Source organism: Gopherus flavomarginatus, chromosome 3, assembly GCF_025201925.1.
Source record: "Gopherus flavomarginatus isolate rGopFla2 chromosome 3, rGopFla2.mat.asm, whole genome shotgun sequence".
NCBI classification, from domain to species: domain Eukaryota; kingdom Metazoa; phylum Chordata; order Testudines; family Testudinidae; genus Gopherus; species Gopherus flavomarginatus.
The window spans coordinates 139,521,464-139,544,989 of NC_066619.1; positions in this window are offsets into that span (position 1 = coordinate 139,521,464).

Genomic DNA, 23,526 nt, shown 5'->3' on the forward strand with positions numbered 1-23,526 from the left:
GCATAAGCGCCCCCTGCCCCCCATACACTTTGCAAATAAGTCTTACTGCTGGAAAGAATTTGCCCAGAGACAAAAACAGGTGCACCAGCAGGTACTGGCTTTAGGCAAGAATGTTTTCAATCTTACAGCTATTTGGTGGATTAATAGATTTAAAGTATTTTGACTTCATCTTCTTTGTATAACGTTTCTATCTGAATTCATGCTCAGAGATAACAAGGGGCCAAATTCTGCAGTCCTTAAGTGAGTCAGACTCCCACTGAAATTACTTGGGAGTTCTGTACCCACGCTTAAAGGAAACCTATAGATTACAGGCATGGGCTGTCTTTCTCGGGAGTTTAAAGCAGGTAAGCAGCTTGCTACCTTTCTGAAAATTTTGGATCTTCTAGAATCTAAGAATCAGATCCTACCTGCGATCACCCCCATTTTCTTCAGTGGAGCTATGTTGATTTATACCAGCTGAGGATCTGGCCCTTCTATCTTTTGGTGTCTGTGAGAAACAAACAATTTTTAAATTAAATCTTTTCTACACAACCTGTTTGTTAGAGTTTACATAATAATGTTTGTTACTCTCTACTATACAATTGCTGTATCCTTTCCCTCCCTCAATACAGTTAGTGAACACTCAATTTGTGATATTTCTCAGGTATTAAAATAATTTTACTACCAGCTCTTCATCAGAATGGTGTTTACTTGCTGGAACCTATCATTTTTATATTGCCTGATAAATCCCCAGTTCAGATAGGGTCTGTTTAATACTGTGTACTAAACTGTTGTGTGTATTGTAAGTCATTTTCAGCATTGTTCGTGAGACTCGTGATTGCTGAGGTTCTCTCTGCTAGAAATGATGAGAATAAATTCTATTTATGCTTTTGATTCAATAAAATAACAATTTTCAGCATTTGAAGGGCAGGCTGTGAAATCCTGAGCACTAATCTGACTATTCACTGGGAAGCAGTTTATGTAAATGAGTGGCAATTGAGCGTCTAGTTATCTCATAGACTCATAGACTCATAGGTCAGAAGGGACCAATCTGATCATCTAGTCTGACCTCCTGCACAAGGCAGGCCACAGAACCCCACCCATCCAATTTTATAACAACCCCCATCCCAGGACCGAGTTATGAAATCCTCAAAAATGCTTTGAAGACCTCAAGCTGCAGAGAAACCACCAGCAAGCGACCCGGGCCCCACGCTGCAGGGGAAGGCGAAAAACCTCCAGGGCACCTGCCAATCCGCCCTGGAGGAAAATTCCTTCCCGACCCCAAATATGGCGATCAGCTAAACCCTGAGCATGTGGGCAAGAGTCACCAGCCAGCACCCAAGAAGGAATTCTCTGCAGCAACTCAGTACCCATCGCATCCAACATCTCCCCGCAGACCATTGAGCAGACCTGTCTGGTGGTAATTCAAGATCAATTGCCCAAATTAACGATCCTATCATAACATCCCCTCCATATACTTATCAAGCTTTGTCTTAAAGCCAGGAAAGTCTTTTGCCCCTACTACTTCCCTCGGAAGGCTATTCCAGAACTTCACTCCCCTAATGGTCAGAAACCTTCGTCTAATTTCAAGTCTAAACTTCCTAATATCCAGTTTATACCCATTCGTCCTCGTGCCTACATTAGTACTAAACTTAAATAATTCCTCTCCCTCCCTAACGTTAACCCCCTTGTCTCAGAAATGAATGAATGCATGTACATGTCCTCTGGCTGTTTTGTTAAACTAACCTCTGGCTTCTGTACTTGTAATATATGTTTATGCAAACAAAAAACATTCCATTGCTGTACAGAAGTCTTTTGGAGAACTTACTGTGTCAGGATGTATTTCACTCTGAATAAGTGCTCTGTCAGCCTTGTTTGATTACTGACTTTTCAAAATGTAACTGTTGCTCTTTAAACTCCTTATAAAATATTAAAATAATTTAATCTCTTCTATCAAGGCCACATGGTTCTTTGCTTTGTTTTAATTGTGAATTGTGGCCTTATGAGCCATAGTGAAAACAGAGCTCTCTCAACTTCATATTAAAACTTTTACCTTTTTTCTGAACTGAGGCCCTGAATCAGGAAAGCACTGCTATCCAGGAAAGCACTAAAGCTTTAAACATGTGCTTAGGTGCTTTCTTGAACTGAGGCCTAAGGTCCTGATCCTGCAGACACTTAAGCACGTGCGTGTATAATCTCTGGTGTGTAAAGTGACTTGAGTGCATGGGATTGAGGCCAAAGAGCCCACTCCAATTCCCATGGGAGGTGAACTGAGCCTTGTGTTTTTAGATTCAGCTGATGTATTGTAAGACTATTATAGTTGACCCTTGTTTTTAAGATTGTTGGTCAGAACCTTGATCACTTTTGTAGGGGTGTGTTCTTTATAAACAAAAATATTATTTTAGGGTATAACTATTTTAATATAAAGACTGTGTGTGTATGTATAAATAAATACAACTTCCTTCGTCTAAAATTGTTAAGCCTTATGGACTTCAAAGGGTCTGATTTTCAACCCCATGCTAGAGTAATTAACCACTGGAATAATTTACCAAGTGTCGTAGTTGATTCTCCATCACTGACAGTTTTTAAATTAAGATTGGATATTTGCTAAAAGTTCTACTTTAGGAATTATTTTGGGGAAGTTCTATGACCTGTGTTATACAGGAGGTCAGAGTAGATTATCATCATGGTCCCTTCTGGCCTGGGAATCTATGTGCATTTACACAGAGGCAAATGCTTGTCTACTTTTCACAGATATATCTGAATGTGTGCAGAAATGTACACCTACTAGGGACTGAAAATCAGACCTAGTGTCTCTAAAAGGGGCAATAAACATAATACCTGTATTTTCTGTTTTACTTGAAGACTATGTATTGAAAGTTTACAGAAAGTGTGTTATTATTCTGCAATATTAAATTACCTTTAGAACAAATAATGTTTGTATCTTTAAATTTCAAATACTGATAATAATGTAAAGGATGGCATATTACAGTCAGTGTAGCTTGTACCATCCTGTATTAATATAGCTATAGGGATAAGTTAATGCTGGGAAAAGGGCAATGAAGAAGACTTTTACAGGTGTTTCAGGGGAGAGAGAAACACTAGATTGGCGGTAAGACGGTTAATAAATGAGACTGGAGATTCTATTACTGATTGATTAGCCTATTGGACTGATTTTGTTTTTTTATTCTTCTTTAAGAAAGTAAAGAAACATTATGGATAATTAGTGCTTTTGAGTTAAAATAGTAATAATAAAAATAAGTAGGCAAACAAATACTTAGAAAAATGAGTAGTGCACAAATCAGCAAGTCCAGCTGACAAACTCTTTGAGGCCAAAGAGAACTGGGGAAGTAGAATTTGGGGATTGAGCGGGGAAGATTGTGGTACTGATCTTCAAAATAGAAAACAAGCAATTGTCAGACAGTGTTTCCTTACATAGTGAAATAATGGATGTTCATTGGTTTTATATAACAACCTCCTCTCTGACCTTTTGTTTTACAGACAGACTCTCCTGTGGCTGCTCACAGAGTGACTGGACTGGGATGTTGGGACAGGGAGGGTCCCTGGTTGCTAGCACAAAGATGATCTGAGAGAGAGAGAGAGAGAGAGAGAGAGAGAGATTTGTTTGTTCAGGGCCAACCTGTGTGAGGAAGGGCTTAAAAAGATCCAACAAGAACATTTTGTCATAAGTGTTGGCAAGACATCAAAATCTCAAGAGTTTCTTAAATAGATCTGACCACTTCCTCTTCACTGTTCTATTTTTTTTTAAATGTGCTGATGCTGTATGCAAAGAACATGAGTAAGTCCCTCTTCCCTTGCATATGGCCTGTAGCATTCCATCCCAGTTGGGTCCACCCACCTTACAGATGTCTTGCTGCCTATGGAGCCTAGATTTCCCCACCCCACAAGATGTGACTTTTAGATATAAGCAGGGGATCCCTTATAATTCACCCTTGTTTATTGTGTTTGCACTCACTTGCTGACTATTTGCAAAAATGTGAATAATTCAAAGAACGTTATGAATTTTTGCATGAAAGGTTATTCATCCAAGAATTGGTAACATTTACATGATTATTTTAAGGGTTTCAAACATCCAATCAGGATGCGAAAACATCTGATTTTAGGTGAACAATTCCATACCATGGACAAGAAACAGTCAATATTGTGTGAATAGGTAGGAATAAATTTGTTTGTCAGAAATGGAATCTGTTCACAAACAGGAAAAAAGGGTGCTTTGGTGGGTAGCTTATTCACATTGTATAATTTCTACACTTCTGTGTAGCTCTATGTATTTCCGTCTGTCTTAAAAAATACACAGAAACCTCTAGTGCCATTAGAGTTCACAGAGCATCCTCTTCATAACAACTGTAGGTCTCTGCAAGCAAACCTATGGTAAAACCCATGTGAAAACCACAAACCTAGATGTTTCTACATATGTAGCTCACTCAGAGGCGCAATTGCTTCAGTTGTGGTTGGTCAGGTGTCACAGACCGAGTTGCTGGGTTGATTATAAACTACTCTGTCATACAGGGTTGCAGTCATATCTACAGATGTTTTTTCCACATCCCTTTGGCCAGGCAGCAGAATCTTCATCCAACATTAATGGAGCACCTCAGAAGTGGACAATGGGAGAAAGTGAGCGTCAGGTTATAAAACATGTTACCTCTAACAAGAGAAAAATAATAACACTTTATCCCCCAGTTACCTTTGGTTTTATGAACAACTAACTACTCTGAGCAAAATGGTGTTAAACTATTTCCCTCCCATTTTGAGGCTCAGACACACAGTACAAGTATGGATAGTGTGCCACATTGTACAGGTGTATACAACGGTGCACCTCTGACTCATTGTTTATATTTATATTTCCCTGCTTGGCCAAACAGCATTCACAGGGATGAGGACTCTGAACTTGAGAAATTATTTCAATAATCAAAGCTGGTGTTGATAACTTATTTACTGTTTATCTTACTTACAGTAGCAGCTAGAATCCCAGTCATGGACCAGCTCCCCAGTGGGCTGGTGCAGCGCAGAGAACAAAGAGCCCATCCCTGGGCTTACAGCCTAAGTAAATCTAGGTAAGGGAATTTGTTTAAAATGTGATTTTAAATTTGATAGTTTGTCTCTCTCAAAACTTAATCAGAGATTTGCACCACAAGATGGCAATGTTGCACTAAATGCAACCTGTGCCTGAATACAGTTATTCACAACCCATAAGAGTTTTCAAACTGATGTTAAAACATGCAGGACAGAGCTGAGAAACTTAACATCTTTAGTGAAATTAGCTAAGGAACCTCTTTGCCTTAAAACAAACAAAAAAACCCATCCCCAAACCAAAACAGATAATGCAGGGTCATTTTCTACTTCAGTGCTGACTATAAATGTACCGTATGTATAGAAAGATTCCCAGTAGGGGATGACATGGTTTACAGAAGGTATCCAGCATTGGAATATAGCGCTAAATGGGAAAACGCTGGATTGATGTATTTGTTCTTTCTCCCTAGGCGTGAGGTTGGGAAAGTTACCTGCTTTTTAACTACTGTAGAGCCAGCAGATGGCGCTCAAGAGTAACAAAGCATCATTCCTGCATCCATTTCTATAGGACTGACTTCAAAAGCAAACAGATACCCCCACTTTCCACAACCCTCCCCTGCTGTGTCATCTTGACTTCCTTCTACCAGCACCTATAATTCAGTGAGGCACATAAAATCTCTTCCTAGGATGTTGTGTTTTGCCCTATAGAATCAGTTCTTGTGCTGTACTTTCTGTCATGGTCTTTACTAATCTCTCTCCTTCTCTAATCCTGTGGGTCTCCAGCTGTGTACGTTGACTCTGATTTAACAAAAGATATCTATTTTTACATCTGTCTTAACAGCCCCTCCACCCATTCCCTGTTTTCTCTCCTCTTTTTACTGGTAGGGAATGGCTTACTCTAAATATCAGGTTTAGAACATCTAGACTTTCAAAACTACAGGCAGATATCCTGCCAAGGTCAAGTCAGACTCTGCCAGACAGATTATCTGCTGGCAGACATCTGCAAAGCTCCACTGACTCCACAATGGAACGATGGCAATTTATATCAGCTGAGGATTTGGCCTTTAGTATTTATCCTTGGGAAGCAGATACATTCAGTCCCATGCATTTTCAGAGGTGACCTTAAAGCAGTTCTGTGATTTATTAGGATCCTTATTCTGTTGTTAAAGAATTGCAAATTCTGCTTCCTACTGTGACTGATATCAGACAGGGAAAGGGGACTCAGGAGGAAGTGGCTGGGTCTGTCGACATCAATGCATTCATAATACTTTGGCAGCATGGCAAAGCTTGTGCAAACCTGTACACTTTCATTTATTTACTGCCCCAAAGCTTTAACAACACAAGAGCACCAGGATTAATATACCAGCTAATTTGCTGGCTCAGCAAGTTGTAATAAAAGTATAACTCACAGGATCCAGGTGGGAGCTGTTTTTCAGCAGCATAGGAGTGGATCTGATCCATGGTGCTAAGGAGGCTGAGAGGAAAAGATATAATGCATTTCACTCCAGAGCCAGCAAATTAGCTGAATTGTTAATGAAACCACTGATGCAGTAACACATGACTTAACTTGACCAGGTGTCCCTGTTTCCAGGTCAGTTTTACAAAATATGGTGCCTATGCACAGCCCTGACCCTTCCTTTGCACCACAACATGCATTCTATTTGTTTCTACTTTTGAAACTCTTATCTCCTTTAACACAACAGAGCTCAGTCAGATCTGTGACTCCACTGTCTCATTTCAAGTGCTGTCTGTAACAGGATGGCCTGCCTTTTTAAGGGTCAGTCAACCCTGTGTAATTAGCTCTGCCACACCTGTGCTGTGTGCTGGATTTAGGAAGAGTAAAACCCATCTGTTGAGGGCTGAGTGAGGAGAAAAACTGCTACTGGTGGCCAGAAGCCTCACTGAGGTCCAGCAGCTGACTGTGACCAGCTAGAACCCTTTGTAAAAGTGTGGGCCAGGGCTGGATGGCTTGCTGAGTGTATTAGAGCTCAGGTAGAGTCAGACAGGCTGTTGCAGCTGGGAGCTGTATGCTGAGCCTAGCTGGGCTGAAGATTCCTCTGTGCCTTGCTTTTGTTGGGGTTTATGGAGAGGATTCCATTCCTCTGGAAGGGGGGTGGGGGCACTCTTGGAAGTGGTGTGGCTGGAGGGCCAAGCCACTCCTATGGCTGGAGTAGGGCAAAGACTGCTGGGGGCAAACTAAGGCAGAGCTCAGCAGTGCTTGGCCTTGCTGTAAGGGGGTGCTCTAAGGCTATGGTTCTTGTAACACTGCCAAAACTCATGGGTTTGTTGAAATGATTTCAGTCTCCATTTTGAAATAAATTCTGCCCCAACTGTGCAGGCCAGCCTGGGTTGGCAAAGTGTTGCTGGAAGTGGTTTTTAAGGTTGGTTCTAGAGGAGCATTTCACTACACTGCCGATTCAATAGCAGAGGCAGGGCATTAGATGGGTGCTGTCATGGAGTTCAGTCCCCAGATTTAGGACTTCATTAACAAAGGTGTACAAAACCTAACTTAGAAAAAATGCTGGTTTTTTTTAGAAGCAGCCTGTTTTCATGTAACAAGTCCCTTGCCGTCTTCACAGGCCAAGCACAGCAGCAGCGTGCTGCTGCATGAATGCTCCAGATGGTGAAAGTGACTCATCAGCTTTCAAGTCTGAGTCTGTGAAAAACAGAGCAGGGACAAAAATACCTGAGGCCCAATCCTGAAGACACTTCTATTCATGCCTGACTTTACTTACCTGACTAAGACCATTGACTTCCTTGGGAATTATTCACATGAGTAATGTTACTCTACCGCTTGTTTGCAAGATTGGGATCCTTAATGGTTATTAGTAAGTAAGGCCCCAGTTCCACCAAGGCTTATGAATATGTTCAACTTTACACACTGTGTCAATGGGATCACTTGCAGTGAGTACTCCTCTGCATGGGTGAAAGTCCTTGCAGGATTGGGGCCTTAAGTAAAAAATAGACCTATATTTCAATCATGGCAACCTAACACCATATTTAAGCAGTTGAAGTGGCCTGATTTTCAAAAGTACAATGTATCCACCAGCCCCATTGAAGTCTAAGGGAGCTGCGGGTTCTCGGTAGCTACCCCTGCTCTATCATGTGAAATATTTAGAATCCACAATATCCCTTTTTCTTCTCTCTTTACTAAGAAAAATGTCTAATTACCTGGGGCTGGGTTATGACTAGCACTAATGCAGCTGTGCAGGGGAGTCAGATGGGGCAAGGATCCCTCCTTTACTTACAGGGACACATTATAGCTACGGGTATGGAAGTGAAGGGGCTGCACAGCAGATATAATTCCCACCCCTAGCAGCAAGTGGTCAGGGAGGGGTTCTGTTCTCCTGACATGCCAGCCAAAAGAACTGTGGGGAAACTCTGTAAACCCACCAATGTGGAGCACCTCCTCATGATGTGACCCACCATTTCAGCAATTCTGCCTAACTCCCTTCTTCAGTGGTCTAGTGTGGTGAGGACTTGACCCTCCAGTCAGACCAGGCTGTATTTCTACCCCTTCTGGGGTAGAGATATTCAAAACAAGAGATGTCCAATGGAATAATGGCAACTAACATCTTTCACCCCACCTGGGCTCCTCTTCACTCTCACTCCTTTTCCAGAAAAGCTGTTCCTACCAGGGCTGCTTCCCTGAAGTCCTTGCTCCTTTTTCAACCCCCACAGCAGCGGATCCAGGCATCAGCACTCCAAGCACAGGCCTGGGGCGTCAAGCTGCGGGGGGCGCCCTGCTGGTCCCTGTGAGGGCGGCAATCAGGCAGCCTTCAGCGGCTTGCCTGCGGGAGGTCCGCCGGTCCCGCGGATTCAGTGTACCCACCACCGAATCCGTGAGACCGGCAGACCTCCCGCAGGCATGCCGCCGAATCCGTGGGACCGGCAGACCTCCTGCAGGCAAGCCGCTGAAGGCAGCCTGACTGCCATGCTTGGGGCGGCAAAAAAGCTAGAGCCACCCCTGAATGCCCAACACATGAGTCAACACCACTCTTGTAGTTTTTCCACAGTTTTCCCTCTAACTGTCTCCTGACAAGCCCTTCCCACAAAGAAGGAACTGCAACCCACCTTTCTCCTGGGTCTCCTTCCTTTTAACTCCGCCCTGGGCCTGATCAGTGTGTCAAAGGAAAACTAGTAGAGCTCTCTGGCTCTAGTTAACTCCTTCTTGGTCAGTGGAGGTGGAAATATACCACGCTCTGAACACTCTAACTGAAGCAGAGTGCCTCCTGGGACTCCCTCTGGGCTGCATAGCATAGTAAGGCCCTGATTCACTGCACATGGGCACAGTGCCCTGCTGAGTTCACTGAGGCTCTATGTGGGCACATAAATGGCAGGATTGGGCCCTAAACTCCTCAGCATGAGTAAGGGTGGCAGAATCAGGCCCATGCTATTGTGATTCTCTAATGACATCAGTTCATGCAAGATTTTTTAAAAAATATGTTGAAAGTGTCACAAATACTTAGTTTGGAAATGAAACCGTAGAAAAGCTGGAAATCCTTCAGGAGAGAGAGAGTGTGTGTGTCTGTGTGTGTGTGCAACGTCATTTCATTCTGTTCCCAGGTCCTAAATATTTCCAATCCTTTTTAAATGACATTCCCTATTTGACCCGTAGTCCAACAGTCCATGTTTCCTGCTCAGATACAGAGACTGTAGCAGATATACAAAACTAAACCAGCTGATCGAAGAGTTTGAACAACCTTTTCTTGATGTGCGCGGGAATCTGATCCAGCTGATGTCACTAAGTTCCTCTCTGCTTCTTGTCTCTCTGTTCCTAAGGTGCAGCCTGGCATTAATTCCCAGAGAGTGCATGCCTCTCTTCGCAGTGTGCGAAGATGTCCTTGCCAAAGAAGGTGCACTTATAAGAGATTTAAGGATAAAGAAAGAAACTTGCACCAGGTTTCTGCCACAGGGCGTCTTTCTTCATTGCACTTCAAGAGCAGCAGACTGAGGAAGTGGTGTCTGTGTGAGTGAGTGAGTGACAGACACTTCTAGTCATTTAATGAAACAGAGCAATGCCTCATAAAACACAATATGATGCCCCCAGGAAAGAGGCATCTGCAATCTGTCTAACAAGCGCTCATTCAGTACACTACACTGCACGGTGTTCATTTTGTGTCATTTCCCAAATTGTGATGGACAAGGATATATATTTCCTCTGAGGGAAAGGAATAATTCAATTTACAGACGTTTAGTGTAAAGCACTCCAGAAACCAGAGTAGAACAGCTGTCTGTTCTATCTGTACCAATTTAATTTAATTTAATTTAATTTAATTGAAAAGAAGGGGAGGCACTACAGAGAGGAATGTGTCGAAAAGAGGAAGGGCCATAATCCCATACAGTGCTGCGGAGTACATGCGATACTATAGGTGCTTTAGGGCAGGGATGTAGCAAGCTGGTGTGTAATGGTTGGGCTGAGTGATAGTTTAGTTGGCTCTGATTACAGACTGTCTTGCTCTCTGGCCTTCCTACTGTGCCCCTTCCTTCCAATTTCTCCAAAATACGGAGTCTCATACCTTGCCTGCCACTGATAATATCCACTCCCTCTTTGAATCTGCCCACTAGTTTTCTCTTCCTTTCTGCATCAAATTAAAGCTCGTTGTTCCAGTTTTCAAGGCTGTACCTATTCCAGCCACTTTTCTATCTGTGCACCTCTGCTAGTGTTAGCAACAGTGGAAGCTGAATGTAGGCAGGGCAGAGGAAACTGTGATATAGACTAGATGGAATGGCCATAAAAACACACTAAAGCTCCCACCTTTGCTAGCATTGGTGGTAAATTACAGTTATGAAGTTTGCTTGTGTGGAAAAGTTCCTACACCATAAACTGCACAAACTGGATCAGATACACTAAGAACCACTTGAAACCTTTGCTCATTTTGAGAATCAAATTTTGGCTGGAATCAATAGTGTAAGGGGGTTGGTGTTCAATGATGGAAGATGTCTTCGTATTGTTTTGAAAGCAGAATTGGAAGTAGCTGTGTTGGAAGTCTTGTGAATTTTATTAATGAAATATCCAGCCTAATTGTGCAGACTCCAAATGAGACTGGGTCTGACATTACAATACATTTTGAAAATGGCATCTCCTTGGTTAGGCATTGAGAAAGAATATGCAATGCCAATGAAGAAAGGAATTGCCATAGCAGATCAGAACAGTGGTCCCTACAATCTTGTATCTTGTTTCCAGCAGTGGTCAGCGCCGGGCACTTTAGGTGCAGAAAACTCTGCAATAGGCAGCTATGGAATAACCTGTCCATTAGGAAAGTGTGATGGCATCCCCGGGTGCAGCCTGGGACTGTGGGACCGCTGTGCCCTCTTAACTCTCCAGCCTGGGCCGTCTCTCACAATGCTTTGCTGGTGACGAGCAGCAAACTCCTCCATGTGCTGTTATCACTCAGCACAATCACTTGTGGAGCCCTACACCCAGCAAGATTGCATGAATGGTCCCAGAGCCACTCATGAATCACACAGAGAAAGGCACCAGCCGAATCCCCCCAGCTCCTAGCCTTGTACCTCAGGAATATACCGTCTTGCACTGCACAAGTCTAAGCTCAGTGTAAGCTTATTAATTGCTTCACCACTTTATCAATGGAAAGTGGATATACACCAGCCTTTATAAACCTGAACAGATTTACCAAACATTTCAAGCAAACTCACGGGGGAAGATAAACACTAAAACAAATTGGACTGTAAAAGATAGATTTGAAGTGACTCTAAGTGATGGGCAAAAAGTCAGTTAGCTACCAAAGAAAACAAAATAAGTGCACAGTCTAAATCTTAAACCTTTAAGACACTAGTCAGTATTTAGATAAAGCAGTTTTCTCACCCCACGGGATGTAACAGTTCATAATACACAGGTTTCACCCTTGAAACCTGGGCCAGTCTCTGCTGGAGTCTTCAGTCGTCTGTGTATCCTTGTTGCTTGCAGCATAGGTGGGGGAGAGGAGGAAGGGTGAAGCTGCATGGGGGGCCACTGTGTTCTGTTTTATACCTTTTATCCATGTGCTTGGAGAACACAAGTCCAGGCATGTCTGGTAGGCATTGCTGAATCACAAGGTGAAGCAATATCCCCGGTGTGTCTCCTGTGAGCGAGTCATTGAATTGTAACTCCTTGGTTGGACAATGTCTGTTCAGCACCCACTTGGGTGGTGGTTACCTCCCTTGTCATTGTCTCTGGAGAGCTAGTATCTGAGCACTTCCCAAACCCATAGTATATTTTAGTGAAAACCCTACAACACAACTCTTATAATTTCATATGCATTGATGATATACATATTTAGATAGAACCATGGCTTTCAGCGGATCATAACCTTTCCCCTGATACCTCACATGGCCTGCTTTTATGCAGTATCACAATTATATATATATAATGATTTTGGGGGTTACAGGATGCACTCCCAAAGTATAGAGTGTCACAGAAAGTTTCTTATTAGCCCTCATTAGTTAGAGGTTGGCTTATGCCCTGAAGCATGAAGGGTTTTTATTTCTTTTAAAACGGAGTGGTTTTTGTTGAAGTTCCTTGCTATTTTAACACTGTATGTTGTCATCTATATAAATTCCCAGTTCTTTTTTTGAATCTTGCTAAGCTTTTGGCCTCAAAGATATCTTGTGGCAATGAGTTCAATAGGCTAATTGTGTGATGTATGGAAAAAAATATTTATTTTGTCAGTTTCATATTTCCTGCTTTTCATTTTCATTATTCTTATATCATAGTAAGTTCGACTAGATGTACCCAAGTCTCCTCTGTATCCTCAGACTGTAAAATGGCATTTCCTAGCTCATTGTTAATTATTCTTTTTTATTATATTTAAGACACTTAAATGCTTTTGCTCTGCTCTGTAATTAGATGCAGAGATTAGCCTATCTTTCCTACTGTACTGTAGTTTTCTTCTAACAGTGTTAAGCCTTTGCATTTAAATAAGGAAATAATTCTCATAACTTTAACCACTTTTCTTTTTCTGTATTTCTTCTTATTTAGTGCTAGAATTATTTATTATTATTTTTCCCTTTGAAAGCATGGATATTGTGCCAAGAATCATTGTATCTCGTATACGTGAATGATTATAATAAGAGTCCAGAAACAGTGGATAGTACTTTGATGTTGTCATAAACAGATAGTTAAGGGTTAATGTCTCTTTTACCTGTAAAGGGTTAAGAAGCTCAGTGAACCTGGCTGACACCTGACCAGAGGACCAATAGGGGGACAAGATACTTTTAAATCTTGGTGGAGGGAAGTCTTTTGTTTGTGCTCTTTGTGTTGTTGTTGTTCGCTCTCGGGACTGAGAGGGACGGGACATCAATCCAGGCTCTCCAAATCTTTCTGAATCAGTCTCTCATGTTTCAAACTTGTAAATAATTATCCAGGCAAGGCATGTTAGTCTTATGTTTGTTTTCTCAACTTGTAAATGTTTCTTTTTGCTGGAAGGATTTTACCTCTGTTTGCTGTAACTTTGAACCTAAGGTTGGGGGCCCCCCCGGTCTATAGGAATCTGATTACCCTGTAAAGCTTTTTCCATCCTGATTTTACAGAGATAATTTTTACCTTTTCTTTCTTTAATTAAAAGCTTTCTTTTTAAGAACCTGATTGATTTTTCCTTGTTTTAAGATCCAAGGGGATTGGATCTGGACTCACCAGGGATTGGTGGGGGAAAGGAGGGGAGAAAGTTAATTTCCCCTTGTTTTAAGATCCAAGGGGATTGGATCTGGACTCACCAGGGATTGGGGGGGGGAGGAGGGGGATGGTAAATTTCTCCTTGGTTTAAGATCCAAGGGGTTTGGATCTGTGTTCACCAGGGAATTGGTGAAGTCCCTCAAGGCAACCCAGGGAGGGGACGAAGTTTTGGGGGAACAGAGAGTGCCCCAGACACTGGAATTCTGGGTGGTGGCAGTGTACCAGAGCTAAGCTAGTAATTAGGCTTAGAAGTGTCCATGCAGGTCCTCACATCTGTACCCTAAAGTTCAGAATGGGGAAAGAAACCTTGACAGATGTAGTTAACTGCAAGGTTATGCAATTGAACTTAAAACCAAGAGTTACAGCAGCACTCAGATCTGGCTCCTGAGGGCAGGGACTATCCTCTTGTTCTGTGTTTGTACAGCACCTAGCACAAAGGAGTCCTGGTCTGTGATTAGGGTCCCTTGGCACTATCATCATTGATTGGCAACCTGTATTGACTTTGAGGCTGATTTGATGGAAACATTCCATGAAGCGCTTGTCTTTTTCTCAGTTCTTTATGTATTTGCTTTCCTCAGTGAGTCTTCGAGTGAGTGGATACATTTGTTCCAATGAACCTCCTAATGGGACACTGTGGATTTTCTGGTCATGTGGCTTTGGCATCACGCATGAGTGCAGAACAGTGATCCTCAGATGGTTAGAAGACCATGGACTTTGCAGTGTCCTACAGAGTGATTGTACATAATGTTTTCTAATTTTGAGGATCTAGGTAATTTATTTATCTAGGGGCCTATATGGATACCATAATATCTGGGGACTAAAGTACAAAGTGTCTGTAATAATAGGATCCTCTAGTAGCTGGCCAATGTAGAGGATAAAAGCCCTTGATATTGGTATCACAAGCATCTTCTTTGCTATGGTGACAGGAGGCTGGGTTTCTGGAACACAAGGTTTTGAGCTCCTGTGCAGCCATGGAGTTGTTATAACTCTTACCCTTTTCCCAGCATAAATTACTCAGCTCAGACTGTGATACTGGTACCATTGCTGTACGTGCGGTGGGGATTCTGGGCACACTGTTTATCTAGACATGTCTCACCTTGTGGATCTAAAATACACAAAAGGCATCTCTTGCTTTCTCTCCATGACCACAGCCATGGAGAGATCCAGAAGTAAGAGTACGAATAGAGGATCCTCATCCAAGGACCAGAGATAATCCAGCACTCAATGTGTATTCCACATCTGATAGGCAGAATACCACACAGTGGCAGTAACTAAGTGGAATTGGATAGGGTTCTTTTAAGCTTTTCATAGGCATGCTTCAGAAAGAGAGGTTATGTATGGGGAAGTAGTTTGTGAGATTATCTGCATCTAGCAATGGTTTCTTAAGCACCATTTAGACTATTGCATGCTTTAGGATGTGTGGTAAACTTCCCCTCTTAAAAAGTGTTAATGATATCGGTTACTAGCATCCCAGAGGCTCTCAACTCTCCTCCATCAGAGAAAAAGGGTGTGGATCACAATCACAGGTGGTGGCTGGAATTCTGGCAGTGCTATGAATGCGACAAATTCTGAAATAAGAGGTATTGGGTTATTGGGCCTGTGTTTGGTATGTAGTCCTTGGTGTCCAGTCAGGCCCTCTTTGATGTGGGCCGTCATCTCTGGCAAGTAGGCTGATCATTCCTTGCAGCAAGAGTCGTTGGGTTTTGGAGTCAAGTAGAGGTGTTCAGTGGAGCATGAATTAGCAGCTGCTATGTCAACAGAGAAGTAGACTCTCTTGGCCTCTTCCACTGTGTGGATGTGCATGCCCAAGAGACAAGGATTAGGTCTGAGGTTCTGATGGAGGTCACTGATTCTAATCCAGTTGACTTTAGATTGATGAGTTGCAAAAAAAGAGGGGAAAAGGTCTATGGTGCTGGCAGGTTGTAAAACATTTGCACTGAAGTTAATCTCTGTATAGAGCATCTATTTCTCCTCAGTTATATCTTCATCTGTATCTTAATTGTCCAGGGCCACCCGGGGGGGGGGGAAGTGGGGCAATTTGCCAGAGGCCCCAGGTCCTGCAGGGGCCCCAACGAGAGTTTTTCAGGGCCCCCGAAGCGGGGTCCTTCATCCGCTCCAGGGGCCTCAGAAAAATCTCATGGGGCCCGGGCCCCCGGAGCTTGTCCTACTCCGCGTCTTCGGCGGTGGGGGGTCCTTCCACTCCGGGGCGGAAGGACCCCCCATTGGCGAATTACCATCGAAGCGGAACCCGCCGCTGAAGTGCCAGGTCCTGCTTCGGTGGTAATTCGCTGGCAGGAGGGGGGGTCTTCGGGGCACTTCTACGGCAGGTCCTGGAGCGGAAGGACCCCCCACCACCAAATTACTGCCGAAGCAGGGGTCCCCCACCGCCGAAGACCCCAGGCCCCCTGTATCCTCTGGGCAGCCCTGGGGGAGGGTGCACTTGACCCAGCTATCAGGAGCCATGCTGTCTGGCACACAAGAATGAATTTAGTCTAGGCTAGGCACATACAAAGGAGTCAGCTGCGGGGAAGGAGAGGACATGCAAATCTGCTGGGAATGCATGTGCACACACACTTAAAGGGGGGACGATTGCTTGTAAATATATTGTGGAGACAAGCTGGATACATGGAATTGTAATTGATTTTAGGTTGGGGGTGTGAATGCAGGCCAACCTGATTTTGTGGGGGTATAGATAGGCTGGTTACAAATGAGTTTAATTGGTGTGTTTTTGGCAGGGCATGCAAACTTGACTGGTAGGGAGAGAACACCAAACTAGCCTCTCCTTACATATCCATCTTCTACACCAACCATCCACAACTACCGATGTTGGGAAAAAATAATCTAGTAAAGGGGAGAAGAGAAAAAAGGGTTAGAGACCCATCTGGTCTGTTACAGTGGAAAGACTAATTATTACACAGTTCATATTTTTTTCATGTGGAAGACCAGTGAACTTGAGATTCATCAATGTATTTAAGTGTGTTCCCAGCTTGAAGCACGAACTTCAGTGGGATGGGTCTCATGTGCTTAAGTACTTTCCGGAATTGGAGTTTTAAGGATGAACAATTACAGAGTTGGAGTTGGTTTGGTTTGGGGTTTGTTTTTGTTTATATAGGTGTTTAATACAAATCACTACTGTTGGAGGCTCCCATTTTGCAAGATATAATATTTTATTTATAAGCAATAAATACCTATGATGTCATAAATAAGAATAAATAAATAGTAAACTGACATAAATATAGTGTTACAAATCCAGTAAAATGATCTGAATATATTTCCACAATGCACAAATAGAATAAATAGTAGCAACAGCTTATAAAATTCCACTGCATCTCATTTTACATCATGTATAAAATATTAATTTATTTCAGTTAGTATTTTTTAAAAGGTTGGTATTTTAATATCTAAACTTTGTGAGTTTGTCCTATAGTTGAAAACTTTCTAATTCCACTTGGATTCTCTTGCCAGCACTGAGGCTGAACTGCTTCTCTGCTAGGAAATAATTGATATCTCTTCACTTTCATCCTGGTGAGCGGAAAGTCCTTTCTTCCTTCCTTGTTAGAGACTCCATCATTCCATCATTGCAACGAAACATGTCTCCAGATGCCCAGCTGGCTGATGAGTCTATGTTGGACTCTCTGAATGGAACTCCCATCTCAGGTAGCTTGGGAGAGATTTTTGCAAAAGCAGCAGGATATATGTTGGAAGATTTCTTGGATTGTCAGGGACACTCAGAACTTGAGAACCTCTTGGTGCCACCTGAAATCTCTCTTTGTTCAGACATTATAGGAAAATTATCCACACCTCTTTGTTTAGAAGCTGTTCCAGTTCACGTGTTATGCTGTTTAACTGTGGTTATACTTCATGTTACAGTTCAGAGGTGAGATTTGATCAGAGAAGAGTTGAACCATAGAAATATATAGCAAACACATAATGTCAACAATGTTTAAGGTCCAACCCTTTCTTTTAAAATTCTTAATTGTCTTGTAACTATTTTGCATCAATATCCTTCATTTTTCATTTTAAACACTGAGTAAATGAACAGAATATTATCACATGAAATGTACTTTGTGCAGTTGAAATTCCATAATAGAGTGAATGTATTGCATAATACATCAAACGTTATGGAGTGTTAGAAGTGACTGTGGGAAGAATCAGCAGAGACGAGGGATTCCATTGCATCCTCCTGTTTTAACCTCAGTAGTTGCAGCATCCAGAGCTGAAATGAAATAGGAAATAGTTGAAACACAAAGGGAAAAAATATAATTTTCATTGAATTGATCTCAAAACCTTAAATGAAAATAACTTTTCCACACATAAGCTCGCAAGTCATTTAGTATGTCAATATTTTTTAAAAGTCTCTAGGAAGCTTCTCAAAACTTGGGATACTAGAAATAGTTCTCATGGGGACAGATTAATTAATAGCAATGATGATAATCATAGAAACACACTACATATGTCGAAGTTAGTGTACTTTGTGGTGTGGGAGGGAGGAAAGTATCATTATCTGATGACCAGAGTGCTGGTGAGGTGCCTGAGGATTCCACATATGTGTACTTTGTTGCTTTTTACAGATCCAGACTAACACGGCTACCCCTCTGATATAAAATATCCACTATCTCTGTTCAGCTGTAAAAATTATACTAATGTTAGGTCATTAACTACAGGGAAAAGCTTGGTACTGTACCTTAGTTACTAAGGCTTCTGTTGAGTTTGTCAGTCAGTACAAAACACACAGGCTGTATTGCTTTTCTTTCAGGAAAGCATCTATCCCCTGAAAGTATTGTTTCACTCTCCAACTGGTATGCTGGAGGTCCTCACTTTCTGGGTTGGTTAAGTCCTTCTCCATCTGTGCTTTCAAACAAGCCTCCAGCTGCTGAATTTGCTGGTAAAGTCTATTTTGGAACCTGACTATAGAAATCCCATCCCAGGTACTTTGGGTGAGGTTTTTGCTAAAGATGTTGAAGATCTCTTGGAAGATCTCTTGCATTGCCATCTTGGCATTATCCTTCTGGAACAGTGGGAGTTGGGAAACTTCCTGGGTGGGTTTGAAAGCTGTCCTTTCCCGTATGCATTGTGAGGGGAAAATTCCGCTCATTTTCTTCAGAAGCTCCAAGCTCTCTTTGTTCACTTTGTTCTGCTGGAAGTGAAGCATGGTACAGAGCTGAGATGAGATTTCAATGGAGAAGAGCAGTGTGAGGCAACATGTAGCAAACACCTGGAGGTCGTGATGATGTCTATACAGTCCTTTTCTTTGTGTGGAACCTTGAGCCTGGAGTTTGTTGAGGCTCCTATGTAGATCGTTGTGTCTTTCCTTCATGTCTCTGAATTTAAGTATTTGGTTGGAGAATGTTTCTTTGATCATTTTCTGTTTACAACAATTTCCTTCTTGGAGGTTTCAGAGTTTTTCTTTCTGTTTTTCTTGCTGTTTTCTAGTTTTTACTACGTTTCCTCCTCCTTTTTTGTGAAAGTGACCACCCATGACAGTACACAACCCTGCTAACTCATGCTGGATCCACACACATACAGCCTTTTTATCATACATTAATTTTTATAATATAAGAAGATCAACCACAATTCCAAAATGGTTCGGAAAAGACCTCAAAGTCATCAGCCAGTACACTTCCTATTCATAAACTCCTTCATTTAAGAGACAGAAATAGTTTAGGAATATTTAAAGGTTGCTAGACATGGAGGAAGTAAATATGGGAGGAAAGAGTTAGTCCTGCCAGAAATATTGGGAAATCTCAACTTTAACCATTTCTTCCAATTTAGAAGGCACATTTAAAATGTAGACAGCACAAACCATCAGTATTTTCCTTCTGTGAAACCACAGGAGCTAGAATGCTCTGAGAAAATGAAACCTTAACTCATTGTTTATTTCCAGGTCTTTATATACATACTGTAGCTGATGAATAGTTGCAGTTGGAAAGTGTGAATATCATGTCCTGTTGATCACTCCAATAGTGACAATAGTGAAAAATTGAGACTAATTTATAAAACAGGATGAGCAATTAGTATAGTAACATGCTAGAGAGGTACCCACATGGATGACTATGATTTATAATGTGGTCAGAAGGAGGTTATGCAGAGAAGTCCCATTATGTATTTTTTACCAATTGTGTCCCTGGGATGAAAGAATTCAAATAATTAAAAAATAAAATAAAATTCAGTGTTCACCATTTTTGCTGGTTCCTTCTCTTTTAACATTTGCCTTCTCCTCAGTTTGGGCAGGAACATTCTTCTAGTTTATTTAATTCTCTTCACTTCCTGTGGTCACATTTCATTGTCTGGTTCTCAAGCCCTAGCACAGACTTTTGTGCTGGAGTTTCCATCATGGCAGGGAAATGTGTTCTAATTCTAGAAGAAAACACTGAAATTAAATAAGAAAAATCACATGAAAAATCCATGAAAACATTTTTGTGCATACTAATTTGGTTAGAGTTTCCCAAGTCTTCCTGCACTTTTATAAGAAACTTGAGATTTTAGCTTCAAATTTTTGAAAGACACTCTGCAAAGCAGAGAAAATAGACTTACCAGAGCCACCAGATTGTCCTGGGTTATGCTCCCCATTCTCCCATGACTTTCCAGGGGTGTTGGGCATCTGTATTCCACACCAGGGTGAAATACCAGGGGAAGATGTTGCGGGGTACTGAAAGCAAATGCAGTATATGAATGAGACCATTCTTTTTGTCACTCTTATTACTTGAAGCTTTCCACCCCCGGCACCCGTTGTTCAAGCCTGGGGCAGCCCTGGCAAGGTGGCTGTAATGGAACCACACTGACAGGGACTGGAAGGCAGGTCTGACTAGGCCCTAGAAGTGATGCAGCCACTTGGGTGCTCCGTGTGGAAAGATTTTGTGTTCTATGCAGAAGCCATCGCATCATTTATTTCTATGATGAAAGTGGGGCAAACTGTTTCCTCCTGCCTGCTAGTGAGATGATAAGGGTGAGCTTAAGTAGGCATGTATTAGTTGTGTTTTCCTCCCTTTTTATCTACCTGTGGTTGGCTTTCCCACAGGAAGACCTAAAGTCATAGATGATGGATAACATCACATAGCTCTTAAGAACATTAAAAGGTTCTTCTACGTAGCACAGCTTAAAAACAATGTGATGGAATGATTGTCAGGAGGTTCTCCTCTGCACTGTAGGGGTAATGAAGAAGTTAGACGTTGAAGAAGAGTTTGTATGGCTCCCAGGTGCAGTATGACCAGATCAAGGCCCCACTCTACCCACTCCCCGTAATTGAGCTTCCATTTCAGAATGTAGCCGTGGATATTCTGGTCCTTTCCCTAAGAAGACACTCAGAGGAAAGCTCTATGTACTGACTTGCTTGGCCGCAAGGCCAGGGCCACTGCTGCCTCTGACCGACAGTTTCATAAAGATGTGTTCAGCTATTGAGGGTCTAATCCTCCCAGAAGAAATGGAATATTTTCATGGTGTGACATTCTGTACCTCCACCACTCAGGCAGTGCAGCTCCCCTCCCACTCTTAGAGCCATAACTGAGTCCCATATGCATATATTTGTTATAACATTGCATTGGCCATGAAGCATCACTTTATATTGCACATGCTACATTGTACATGTACATTATACTTAAGATCATATTTCCTTTTGTAAAGATGTAATCACCTTATGTAAAATTGAGCAAAATGCTTAAAACAGTTCAGGCACATTATGTGAGGAAAATATACACACAGAAAATGTGGTTACAGAAGTCTTTCCCAGGCCTATGTCCTTCAGTCCTGCATCTCAGGATATAAGATACCCTAGACATGCTATAAGCTGTACAAAGGGAGACTGTGTCTACTATGTAAATAGGTGAAGTGGTCTAAGACATACTTGCTTTTCTTGGGCAAGACCCCACAAGTTCAGATGACATGTTTTTCAATTTTGCTCAGTTTTGCTGTGTAAAAGAATGAAAGCTGGCACCTCCTAGAGTAGAAAACCTCCCAAACATTTTAGAAACTAATTAACCACTACATTAAGTCACACACGCTGCCCTACCCTCTGTTTATAAATGAAAGCAGAATATAAGCAGAATAGCTGTACTGTGCTGAAAGCAGGGTGTGTGCTGGGAAGTCTCTATGCCTCTTGGACTCTGTCGTGCCTTTCTCTGCAACAGAATGGAGGGCTGCGGGTGTAGCCACTAGACAGGTCTGTGCTGCAGTAGGTGACAACCAACGTATGAGGTGTATAGGAACCCCATTTGTCTGTACCACAAGAGCACCAGTGCAGCTATTCCATGCCAACCCAGCAGGCTAAGGGGTTAAATATTCCACCCAAAGCAAGTTTTTTTATTTGTTATTTGTTGAGAGGTGGCACCATTTGGCCCCATGTATTCTGTATTTCTTGCCTCATTTTCTTGCTAAGGATATTTGCATACCATAATCTTCCCCTTTCTCTGACCTAATAACTTCCATAGCAAGTTGTTTCTAATGTCATAAGCAGTGATGACATGTGGTAGATAAGCAGCAGTAGATGAACTTAAGATGTACAATGTATAGCATGTTCTCAAGCTTAAGAAAAAAAGCTCAAGTGTTGATTTGTTTTTAATCCTTATTTACAACCTTTTACCAAATTTTTCAAATGTATTTGAACACATTGGATTAGAATGAACAATCCTGGATCCTTGGATAATTAGGGTAGTTTAATGACTAATAGCAATGGAAACCGAGTGCTCCACCTAACAAAGCAATAACTTGGGAGTTCTCAGGACTAGGCATATACAGGGCCAGAATAAGGTGTGGTGATCCTTTCCCCAAGTACAGGGTATCTATCTAGTGCTCAAGAGAATGTTAAACAGTGCAGTCCAGATGCCCCACACTACTACATTGCCCAAGGAAATGTTGTTCACAAACAAGGGGGCAAAGCTACGCACCAGCTAATGCATTCCAAGTTGCTAATACCTAGTTGTCATCTTCTGCACAGGGCATAATGTATGTGCATGGCCATGAACTAAAAATGCTGCATGTTTGACTAATGGCAAAATTGTCAATTCCATATCCATGCCATCTTATTTTATCCTTTTGTCTGACCACTTTTCCTTGCCTAATTCTAAAGCAAAGATCAAGCAGAGTGCACGCTAACTGTTCTGAAGTACCAAGGCAAATCATTTTTGTTGTCAAAACTGCAAAACCGATATGGAGTGAGGCTAACCCAGACAGGATCCCATACTTTATTGCATTTGATAATGTGCCACACAAGATTGAAAATGGTGGTATATTACACTATAATACAAACAAGTAGCATCATGGTTTTTCTTTATTTCCCAAACTTGGATGACCTGCTGAGGGGGGAAAATTGCTCTAATGAAAACACTAGAGGTTAGCATATAAAATGTAGACACTTTACTTTGACAGAATAGGCAAGAAAAACATTGGCCCAGCCAAAGCATAGAAGCAACTTGATGTAACCTCTCTTCAAGCAGGCCATTTTAACTCTTCACTTTTACATACTGTCTTCAGAGGCTTTATGTAAACTGCCCATCAGTAATGACTAAACTGGGAAAAAGCATAGGATAGAAAAAGCAGATGTAGATCATCCAAATAGACTGTTGTTGCCTAGTCCTTTGGCATCTACAGGAAACCAAGAAAGTCAGCAAGGCCAGAGGTGGCACCAACTCTTTTCATTAAAAAAAAAATCCCATTTTTAGACCTGCTCATCAGATTTTGGCTACTTTATAACTGGACCTGGAAGAAGCACACCTACTGATTTTTGGATCTGCTTTTGATTCTTAACCGTGGAGGAAATTCATATCCCACCTGTCAAAAAACACAGAAAGTGAAATACATATTTTTCTTGTGGTGTTTTTTTTTCACAATTTTTAGTGTCTTTTTTCTTCATG